The sequence below is a fragment of the Maylandia zebra genome, linkage group LG22 (genome assembly GCF_041146795.1).
Source record: "Maylandia zebra isolate NMK-2024a linkage group LG22, Mzebra_GT3a, whole genome shotgun sequence".
Lineage (NCBI taxonomy): Eukaryota > Metazoa > Chordata > Actinopteri > Cichliformes > Cichlidae > Maylandia > Maylandia zebra.
In genome coordinates this window covers 27361401-27372481 of record NC_135187.1, presented here as the reverse complement: position 1 = coordinate 27372481, position 11081 = coordinate 27361401, and the positions used below count along the sequence as shown (strand labels likewise).

The following is an 11081-nucleotide window of genomic DNA, read 5'->3' as shown; positions in this document are numbered from 1 at the left end:
AGTTGTGTCAAGTGCTGTCTTTACTGTAAAGTGCAGACTATTCTGAAATATACTGCTGACAAGTTAACAAACTAGCTTTCCAGTGGCACCACTGAATTATATTTACAGCAACCACACCTGCAAGTAGTTGGAATAGTTGACCAACTGGCCATCCAGATTTTGAGCATATAACAATCTCAATCCTTGGGTGACTAGCTTTGATCACAAGACAATGCACAAATCATCTGGTCGGAGACAACCCGTCTCGAAGCAATCACTGACTCTAGTCACTCAGGCTGTTTAATTTCATTTCTAAACGCAGGCAAATTGCCAACACACTGCAATCAATATGAATCAGTCTGAACTAATGAGCACAACAAATCTGTAACATATGTCTTTGCAATATGGGGCTCAACTCAGTTTGTTGAAAAATGGTTGTAATAATAATAATAATAATAATAATACATTTTATTTGAGGGCGCCTTTCAGAAACCCAAGGTCACCTTACAAAGAACAAAATTAATAAGATTAACAGTAGTCATAAAATACATAAAATAAGTTAAAATTGCAAAACAGAGCTTGACAACAGATAAAATCAGCACTAGAGCGAATAAGCCAGTTTAAACAGATGTGTTTTGAGCTGTGTCTTAAATACGGAAAGGGAGTCGATATTTCTTATGACTGGAGGAAGAGAGTTCCAGAGCCGAGGAGCAGAGCGACTGAAAGCGCTGTTCCCCATAGTGATAAGGCGTGAGGACAGAACAGTAAGATGAATAGCAGATGATGATCTGAGAGGGCGGGAAACAGTAGTGATATGGAGCAGGTCACACAAATATGAAGGAGCAGATTTATGGATGCACTTGTATGTAAGAAGTAAGATTTTAAAATTTAGCCTGGCTTCTATTGGCAACCAGTGAAGCTGCTGAAGAACTGGGGTAATATGAGCACTTAACAGAGTACGAGTTATGACCCGAGCTGCAGAATTTTAAAGAAGTTGGAGTTTATGAAGGGACCTTTTAGGGAGACCCAATAGGAGGTAATTGCAGTAATCAATATGGGATGTAATAAGACTATGGACAAGGATGGCAGCAGCATGGGGAGTAAGGAAGGGACGGAGTCGGTTAATATTACGTAAGTGGAAGTAAGCAGATCGGGTTATGTAATTAATGTGAGACTGGAATGAAAGAGTATTATCAAGAATGACACCCAAACTCTTAACCTGAGGGGAGGGAAGGGTGGGAGAATTTTCCATGTTAATGGAAAAACTGTGGGATTTGGTTAAGATAGATGGTGTACCAACAAGTAAAACCTCAGTTTTATTACTGTTAGGTTTGTGAAAATTGGAGGAGAACCAGGATCTAATCTCAATAAGACAGTTTGAGAGGGAGGGAGGTGGGAGAGATGAATTGGGTTTAGAAGAAATGTAGAGCTGGGTGTCATCAGCATAACAGTGAAAATGTATACTATATTTTTGGAACATATGACCAAGAGGGAGCATATAAATAATGAATAAGAGGCCCTAATACTGAACCCTGGGGCACACCAGCAGAAACAGGATAGAGACTTGAAGAATGGGATAAGTTGGATAAACTGAGTGCGGTCTGAGAGATAGGAGGTGAACCAGGCAAGGGGGGTATGACTAATGCCAATGGATGCTAACCGGTTCAGGAGAATATTGTGAGAAATGGTATCAAACGCCGTACTAAGATCAAGAAGGATGAGGATTCAATTCAATTCAATTTTATTTATATAGCGCCAAATCACAACATAAGTCGCCTCAGGGCGCTTCATAGATACAGAGAAAAACCCAACAATCATATGACCCCCTATGAGCAAGCACTTTGGCAACAGTGGGAAGGAAAAACTCCCTTTTAACAGGAAGAAACCTCCGGCAGAACCAGGCTCAGGGAGGGGCGGCCATCTGCTGTGACCGGTTAGGGTGAGAGAAGGAAGACAGGATAAAAGACATGCTGTGGAAGAGAGACAGAGGTTAATAACAGATATGATTCAATGCAGAGAGGTCTGTTAATACATAGTGAGCGAGAAAGGTGACTGGAAAGGAAAAACTCAATGCATCATGGGAATCCCCCGGCAGCCTACGTCTATTGCAGCATAACTAAGGGAGGATTCAGGGTCACCTGGTCCAGCCCTAACTATATGCTTTAGCAAAAAGGAAAGTTTTAAGCCTAATCTTGAAAGTAGAGATAGTGTCTGTCTCCCGAATCCAAACTGGAAGCTGGTTCCACAGAAGAGGGGCCTGAAAACTGAAGGCTCTCCCCTCCCATTCTACTTTTAAATACTCTAGGAACAACAAGTAGGCCTGCAGAGCGAGAGCGAAGTGCTCTAATAGGGTGATATGGTACTACAAGGTCATTAAGATAAGATGGGGCCTGATTATTTAAGACCTTGTATGTGAGGAGCAGGATTTTGAATTCAATTCTGGATTTAACAGGAAGCCAATGTAGGGAAGCCAAAACAGGAGAAATATGCTCTCTCTTTCTAGTCCCTGTCAGTACTCTTGCTGCAGCATTTTGGATTAGCTGAAGGCTTTTCAGTGAGTTTTTTGGACATCCTGATAATAATGAATTGCAGTAGTCCAGCCTGGAAGTAATAAATACATGAACTAGTTTTTCAGCATCACTCTGAGACAGGATATTTCTAATTTTAGAGATGTTGCGCAAATGGAAGAAAGCAGTCTTACATATTTGTTTAATATGTGCATTGAAGGACATATCCTGGTCAAAAATGACTCCAAGGTTCCTCACAGCATTACTGGAGGTCAAGGTAATGCCATCCAGAGTAAGAGTCTGGTTAGATACCATATTTCTAAGATTTTCAGGGCCGAGTGCAATAACCTCAGTTTTATCTGAATTAAGAAGCAGAAAGTTAGCGGCCATCCAGGTCTTTATGTCTTTAAGACATTCCTGCAGTTTAACTAATTGGTGTGTGTTATCTGGCTTCATGGACAGATAGAGTTGGGTGTCATCTGCATAGCAGTGAAAATGTATGCTATTGTAACACACGATACTTTACCACTACTGAATGTAGAGAAAGTTAGGATCTTAGGCTTATGGTCTCTAGGAATCGACTAAGGAGCGAATGACACACAGCTAAAAGAACAGTCAACATTTATTCAAAACAAAACCAAAAACAGTCATTCAACAGTTCACAACAGTTCCAATTGTCCATATTTGTCAGTCTGTGTATTCAGTTTTAGAGTTCAGAGTTCAGTGTTCAGAGTTCTTTTCAGTCTTTTCAGTTCAGGTGTGTGAGTGTGTGTGTATAGTGTTAATGTTAGTACTACTACCCGGGTAGTGTATTGTTCTGAGATCTCATAAGCTTATCTGTCAAGAAGCAACGCAGTTGTCACTTCTAAGTAGGCTGGAAATCTTTCCTGCATCGCAGCTGGGGATCCGGAATCCTGGCTCGCAACTTTAGACTCCAACAAAAAAACCAACCTGCACAGGGCAGTGAACATATTTTACATGAATATCATATAACAACTTAATCAACACTAGTGACCAAATGTCTCTCACTCTTTGTATATAACGACTTAATGCAATCAATAATAAAATTAATCAAAGAACCTTAAAACAATTTCCACATCATACAAATTTAACTCAAATCTCATATTTTGTGAACAGCAGTCACATCAATCCAATGAATTGAGAGAATGTACATTACTGATGCACGAGGAAAGTGCAAAACGTGGTCGCAGTACTATTTAGCCAAAGACTGCTCATATTTATCATCTCATTACAATAAATAAAACTTACCTACTAGCTTCCAAAGAAATATTTCCGATTGGCTTAAAACATTCACAAGTGAAGAAATAAAAAGATAATACAGCACTTAAAAGGAACACATGAAATTTACATTATACTGAGCTAACGATTAGCTTGCTATGCTAGCACAGTTAGTCAACTCACCGGAAATGAACAAAAAACACAAAAACAGAGGTACATCAGCATCAACAAAAAGTGTCCGCGTTTCCCAACAAGCGGAAAAGTAAAATCCAATTTGTGTCTTCACACACAATCCTTGTTCAAGAAAAAGGTTAAGGAAAAACTCTGTGAGTAGCTCCGACCAGCATACGTAGCCTTAGCGCTATTCTCCTTCTCTATAGTTCTCAACTCAAGTTCACAAGCACTAAACAATCTCATAGTGCCACCTACTGACATTCTTTGGGAACAGCAGTTCATTTTCATGAGGCAGATTTTAGGTGGGTTACATCCCTCCCCCCCCTAAATGGGCATGCATCCCTGCATGACAGCAGTCACTTTAAATGGTTTTTACTCTACCAACACATGGGGAAGGGTTTGAGTCAAGGGCATGTGAAAAAACCTGATCAAGACTGTTTAAAAGAGAATGCATCACTAATGTTAAGGGATTTCCCAAGGTGTTGTAGGTTAGTCTGCTAGGTTCAGTCCTGTTCCTAGTTGACCGCCTGATTTCTCTTGTTTCTGGAGGTTTTTCATCTTTAGCAACTTCTGCCTCCAATCCATATCTATCACTCCCCTCTTTTCCATCCGACAACCCGGTTGTTTCAGTTTGGTACTGCTCCTGAGTTACGTCAATAACCTTTTCCAAAGGTTCAACATCATTTTCTGTAGCTGGATCTATATCAGCACATGAATCATGAACAGATGAATATTCCTCATTAACAATAACACCTGTTTCTTTCATTGGAGGGTCATTTCCAATGTCATTTCCACTAGAACCTTGAAGTGAACCATCGCCCTCATCCAGCTCCACGGGTGCAGAATGAAACTCCTTTACTGCAGGGTTTAGATCAGACTCGTCCCGGTCCACACTTTGTTCTGACACAGACTCAGTTGCTTTGGGGATTTCACTGACAGTAATGAAAGCCGGGTAATTGACTTCTTCGTAAACTACTGGAAAGTCATAATCCACAATGTCATTATCACCCAGATAATGATAGTCTCTTTCAACTTCAGAAAATGGATTCTCTTTGGAGGTGTCGCCTTTGGGTGTCTCTTTCTCTTGGCTTCCATGACTGGGTTCGATTGGCGCTGAGCATGACAGAAACCCACACGGTAACAGTAAGTCTCTATGCAGTGTCCTCTCAGGCCCATCTGACTTGAGTGGAGCAACAACATATACAGGAGAGTCATTGAGCTGTTTTACAACTTTGTAGACCGTCTGACTCCATCTGTCAGCTAGCACTGGCAGTCCCAGGCTTCTACCTTTCTACCTTTAAAACCCGCCACCAGCCAAATGGCTGGTAGGCTTTTAGCTAAGCTTTAGCTTCAGGCAAGTGGAAGCTAAATTGGCTAGTCATTCATATGTAAATTGGGTTGTTACCTGGGAATTCTGGAGGGAGGGGAGTGGGGGTGTGTGGATGAGGGGGTGGGGGAGCTGCTAAAAGCGGTGAGCTTCCTTTTGTGTTTCATCTTGATGCATTCTCAATCATCCAGGGAAACAAATCTCCAAAAGTCACCAACTTGGAGTGTTTCAGTTTGCCATCTTAGGGAGAAATCAACACACATGGGTGTATGTCCTTTGTTGCTGAGATTTATTGATAAAAACAGTACAAAAAATCAACCATTTGTACACATTTTTACAAATAATTATAAAAAGTGAGTGAGTACATTTCAACATTTTCAGCAATCACTCACAATCCTGGCACTGCCATGGTATCTGTAGTCTGCATTTACCACATGTGTATCTGTTGCAGTGAACACATCGCACAGTGGCATGATTGTTCTTGCAATTGTGTTTGACCTGACACATGGCTCTTTTTCCAGGGCTCGGTGTGGAGGGTTGTGTCAAAGGCAACTGTTCTTTTCTTGCCTTCTTCGCGGCTTACTTGCAGTATATTGCAAGTAAGCCGGACAAGTTTGGGATCAAGTTTTGGGTGGCTTGCGACCTAAAATCCAAGTACATTTGCAATGTCTTCCCATATCTTGGCAAGGACCCCAGTCGTCCCACTGGGGAGAGACTTTCTGAAAATGTAGTAATGAGGCTGATGGAACCATTCCTAGACAAGGGCAGAAATGTTACCATTTACAATTTTTTCACATCGCTTTCACTTGCGCAAAAACTTCTTAGACGGAAAACCACCATCCTCGGCACAGTCAACAAGATTCGCAGGGAAATTCCTCAATCCACTAGACAGACAGATCGCAATGAATTCACCACTCAGGTATGTTGCAGGTCTTTTGTGGTTCTATGTTTATGTGTTTCATTGTGTGTAAAAGTGCTATGGAAATAACAATTTATCTTATTTCTTAGGTGTTTTCAACCTCTGCTGCCACGCTGACGGCGTATGCGGCCAAACGGAAGAAGACAGTCTATATTCTTAGCAGCATGCACGGCGTGGTTCAGACTGATAACACTACCAAAAGGAAGCCAAACACTGTCACCCTTTACAACAAAACAAAGTGTGGCGTGGATGTGATGGACCAGATGGTTCGGGAGTACACTGTCCGCAGAGGAACACGGCGCTGGCCAGTTGCCGTGTTTTATAACATGATTGACATGGCAGCACTGAATGCACATGTGCTGTATCAAGCATGCTCCGGGACGAAGGAAAGACGGGTGGACTTCCTGGTGGAGCTTGCAAGGGAGTTAGCTCACTCTCATGTAGCTGCGAAGAAGGCAAGAAAAGAACAGTTGCCTTTGACACAACCCTCCACACCGAGCCCTGGAAAAAGAGCCATGTGTCAGGTCAAACACAATTGCAAGAACAATCATGCCACTGTGCGATGTGTTCACTGCAACAGATACACATGTGGTAAATGCAGACTACAGATACCATGGCAGTGCCAGGATTGTGAGTGATTGCTGAAAATGTTGAAATGTACTCACTCACTTTTTATAATTATTTGTAAAAATGTGTACAAATGGTTGATTTTTTGTACTGTTTTTATCAATAAATCTCAGCAACAAAGGACATACACCCATGTGTGTTGATTTCTCCCTAAGATGGCAAACTGAAACACTCCAAGTTGGTGACTTTTGGAGATTTGTTTCCCTGGATGATTGAGAATGCATCAAGATGAAACACAAAAGGAAGCTCACCGCTTTTAGCAGCTCCCCCACCCCCTCATCCACACACCCCCACTCCCCTCCCTCCAGAATTCCCAGGTAACAACCCAATTTACATATGAATGACTAGCCAATTTAGCTTCCACTTGCCTGAAGCTAAAGCTTAGCTAAAAGCCTACCAGCCATTTGGCTGCTCTCTGGGTTTTAAAGGTAGAAAAGCCAAATGGCTGGGCTCTGGGCCTTCCTAGTGCTAGTTTGTGTTTCCCTCGTATTCCAACATTCTTGACAAGAACACGATCTCCAACCTCCAAGGTGGATTCTCTCACTTTTAGATCATATCTTGACTTATTGCGTAGGGCAGCTTTCTCGCTATGTTCCACAGCAAGTTTATAACTTTCCTGTAGGCTTTCCCTGAGCTTCTTCACATATTCACTGTGAGTTACACTGTCCTGCCTACTCACATTAAGTCCAAAAGCCACATCAATTGGAAGATTTGGCTGTCTCCCAAACATGAGCTGATAGGGTGAATACCCAGTTGTGTCATTTTTTGTGCAATTGTAGGCGTGAGCCAGTGGCTGCACATGATCACGCCATTTTAGTTTGTCGTCTTCTTGGAGTGTTCCAAGCATCCCTAGCAGTGTACGGTTAAACCGTTCTACTGGATTACCACGGGGATGATAGGGGGTTGTTCTTGATTTTTTTATGCCTAACATTTGGCATAAGTTTTTGATGACTGCAGATTCAAAATTACGGCCCTGATCACTATGCAACCGCTCTGGTATGCCATAGTGAATGATGAATTTGTCCCACAGGGCCTTGGCAACGGTCTTTTCCTTCTGGTCTGGAGTTGGCACTGCAACAGCAAACTTCGTAAAGTGATCCGTTATCACCAGAATATTCTTTGTTCCTCGGCTATCAGGTTCTAGAGACAAATAGTCCATGCACACCAACTCAAGTGGTCGACTGGTTTTAATATTTACCAGTGGGGCAGATTTCTCAGCTCTAGCCTTGCGGCGGATGCACCTTTCACATGTTCTGATTTTCATTTCAACATCTAGGAACATTCGGGGCCAAAAGAAACGTGTTCTCACAAGGTCAACAGTTCTTTCCAATCCCATGTGACCTACTGCATCATGAAGACTTTCAAGAGCTACTTCCCTGTACTCCTTCGGAAGCACTAGTTGAAAAAGAGTCTGGCCCTGGCTCACTCGTTTCCGGTACAAGACATTATCTATTAGGGACAACTGATCCTGTACTCTTAACATAATAATAATAATAATGGATACTTTATTGATCCCCATGGGGAAATTACTTGTTTTTCTCTGCATTTGACCCATTCACTCAGTGAAGCAGTGGGCAGCCCACTAAGCAGGCGCCCGGGGAGCAGTGTGTAGGGACGGTACCTTGCTCAGGGGTACCTCAGGGTAGCCGTTAAGTGGATTCAAACCGCCGACCTTCCGATCATGGGGCGACCACTTTACCTACTGAGCTATCCCTGCATGAGTTGGACTTCCCTTTCCTCCTTTTGCCTAAGACGATAGGAAAGGCGTTTTCCTGTATGGACAAGGTCTATGACTCTGCTTATTATAGGGTCACGCCTTTGTTCTGCAGCCCAATCTTGTTGGGAGAGTTGAGGAAGAGTGCTAGTACCAGTCAGAATGTCGGCTTGAACAAACTCGTCAGGTATCGCACTTGCATCCACTGCCAAACACTCCACTGCAGCAGGTAAGTAGTGGCAGTAGTGGTAAGTAGTGTCAGGAGATATGTGTACTTGGTGCTTCTCGCATACAGCTTTTAGAGCATCCTTTGGAAATGTTGCACTATTTCCCTCTTCCGTAAACTTTGCAATGAATTGCTTTACTCTCTCATCCTCAGCAGTTGTACTGTCATCAGTTTCAACAGAAACATGCGGCCGTCTCGATAATCCAGCCGCATCCTGATTTCTTTTTCCGGCTCTGTACTGTATGTTGAAATTGAAATTCGACAAAGCAGCAAGCCATCGATGTCCAGTTGCATCAAGTTTAGCAGATGTTAACACGTAGGTCAGTGGGTTATTGTCAGTCATGACAGTGAAGTCAGCTCCATACAAATAATCAGCAAACTTGTCAGTAACTGCCCACTTCAACGCAAGAAATTCAAGTTTGTGAGTGGGGTACCTTCTTTCACAGTTAGACAGCCCTCTGCTAGCATAGGCAATGACTCTTAACCGACCATCTTCTTCCTGGTATACGGCTGCACCAAGTCCATGTGAACTGGCATCGGTGTGTAAAACATAGGCTTTTCTGGGGTCAGCAAACCCAAGCACTGGTGCAGATGTCAACTTCTCAATGAGGGTCGTGAAAGCTTCCTCACATGAGGGAGTCCATTTCTCATTAAAAGGACTGTTCAAGTCGCCGTTTGACGGTGATTTGTGGTGTTTCAGCTTCCTGGCAGGGACATAACCAGCTGTCAAATCATTCAATGGCCAACTCAAGTTCACAAGCACTAAACAATCTCATAGTGCCACCTACTGACATTCTTGGGGAACAGCAGTTCATTTTCATGAGGCAGATTTTAGGTGGGTTACACTATGTCTTCTAATGATGCTGCCTAGGGGAAGCATGTATAATGTAAACAGAATTGGTCCTAGCACTGAACCCTGTGGAACTCCATAATTAACCTCAGTGTGTGAAGAGGACTCTCCATTTACATGCACAAACTGGAGTCTATTAGATAGATATGATACAAACCACTGCAGTGCAGTACCTGTAATACCTACAGCATGTTCTAATCGCTCTAATAGGATATTATGGTCGACAGTATCGAACGCTGCACTGAGGTCTAGCAGGACAAGCACAGAGATGAGTCCACTGTCAGAGGCCATAAGAAGATCATTTGTAACCTTCACTAAAGCTGTTTCTGTGCTGTGATGAGCTCTGAAACCTGACTGAAATTCTTCAAATAAGCCATTCCTCTGCAGATGATCTGTTAGCTGTTTGACAACTACTCTTTCAAGGATTTTTGATATGAAAGGAAGGTTGGAGATTGGCCTATAATTAGCTAAGACTGCTGGGTCTAGAGATGGCTTTTTGAGTAAAGGTTTAACTACAGCTAGCTTGAAGGCCTGTGGTACATAGCTGATCATTAGAGATAGGTTGATCATATTTAAGATCGAAGAATTAATTAATGGCAGGACTTCTTTGAGCAGTTTTGTAGGAATGGGGTCTAAAAGACATGTTGATGGCTTGGAGGAAGTAATTATTGAAGTTAACTCAGAAAGATCAATTAGAGAAAAAGAGTCTAACTTAACATCGATGGTACTAAGAGTAGCTGTAGATAATATTACATCTGTGGGATGATTACTGGTAATTTTTTCTCTAATGATAAAAATTTTATTTGTGAAGAAGTTCATGAAGTCATTACTAGTTAACGTTAAAGGGATTGTTGGCTCAAAAGAGCTCTGACTTTTTGTCAGCCTGGCTACAGTGCTGAAGAGAAACCTGGGGTTGTTCTTATTTTCTTCAATCAGTGATGAATAGTAAGATGTTCTGGCTTTGCGGAGGGCTTTCTTATAAAGCAGCAAACTATTTCTCCAGGATAAATGATAATCCTCTAAATTTGTGACACGCCATTTCCTCTCCAGATTACGAGTCATCTGCTTTAGGGTACGTGTTTGAGAATTATACCACGGAGTCAGGTACTTCTGATTAGAGACCTTAGTTTTCACAGGAGCTACAGTATCCAGAGTCGTACGTAGTGAGGAGGTGAAATTATTAACAAGATAATCGACCTCTGTTGGGGTAGCGTTCAGATAGCTGCTCTGCTCTGTGTTGGTACAGGGCATTGAAGATGATAACAGTGGGTGGATTATAGTCTTAAACTTAGTTACAGCGCTTTCAGAAAGACATCTACTTTGATGTGTAATCAATTATTGTAAATGTAAATGTTATCAGGAAATGATCAGACAGGAGAGGGTTTTCAGGAAACACTGTTAAATGTTCAGTTTCTATGCCATATGTTAAAACAAGATCTAAAGTGTGATTAAAGTGGTGGGTGGGTTCTTTTACATTTTGAGAGAAACCAATTGAGTCTAATAACAGATTAAATGCCAT

At 42.1% G+C, this 11081-nt stretch overlaps 1 long non-coding RNA gene across 1 annotated transcript; it reads left to right on the top strand.

The window, feature by feature from the left end:
• Positions 1 to 6015: 6015 nt before the first annotated feature.
• LOC143414571 (uncharacterized) lies at positions 6016 to 6899 on the top strand. The gene is made up of 2 exons (XR_013095206.1): positions 6016 to 6145; positions 6235 to 6899. It is a non-coding gene; the product is annotated as an uncharacterized LOC143414571 (long non-coding RNA).
• Positions 6900 to 11081: the final 4182 nt, after the last annotated feature.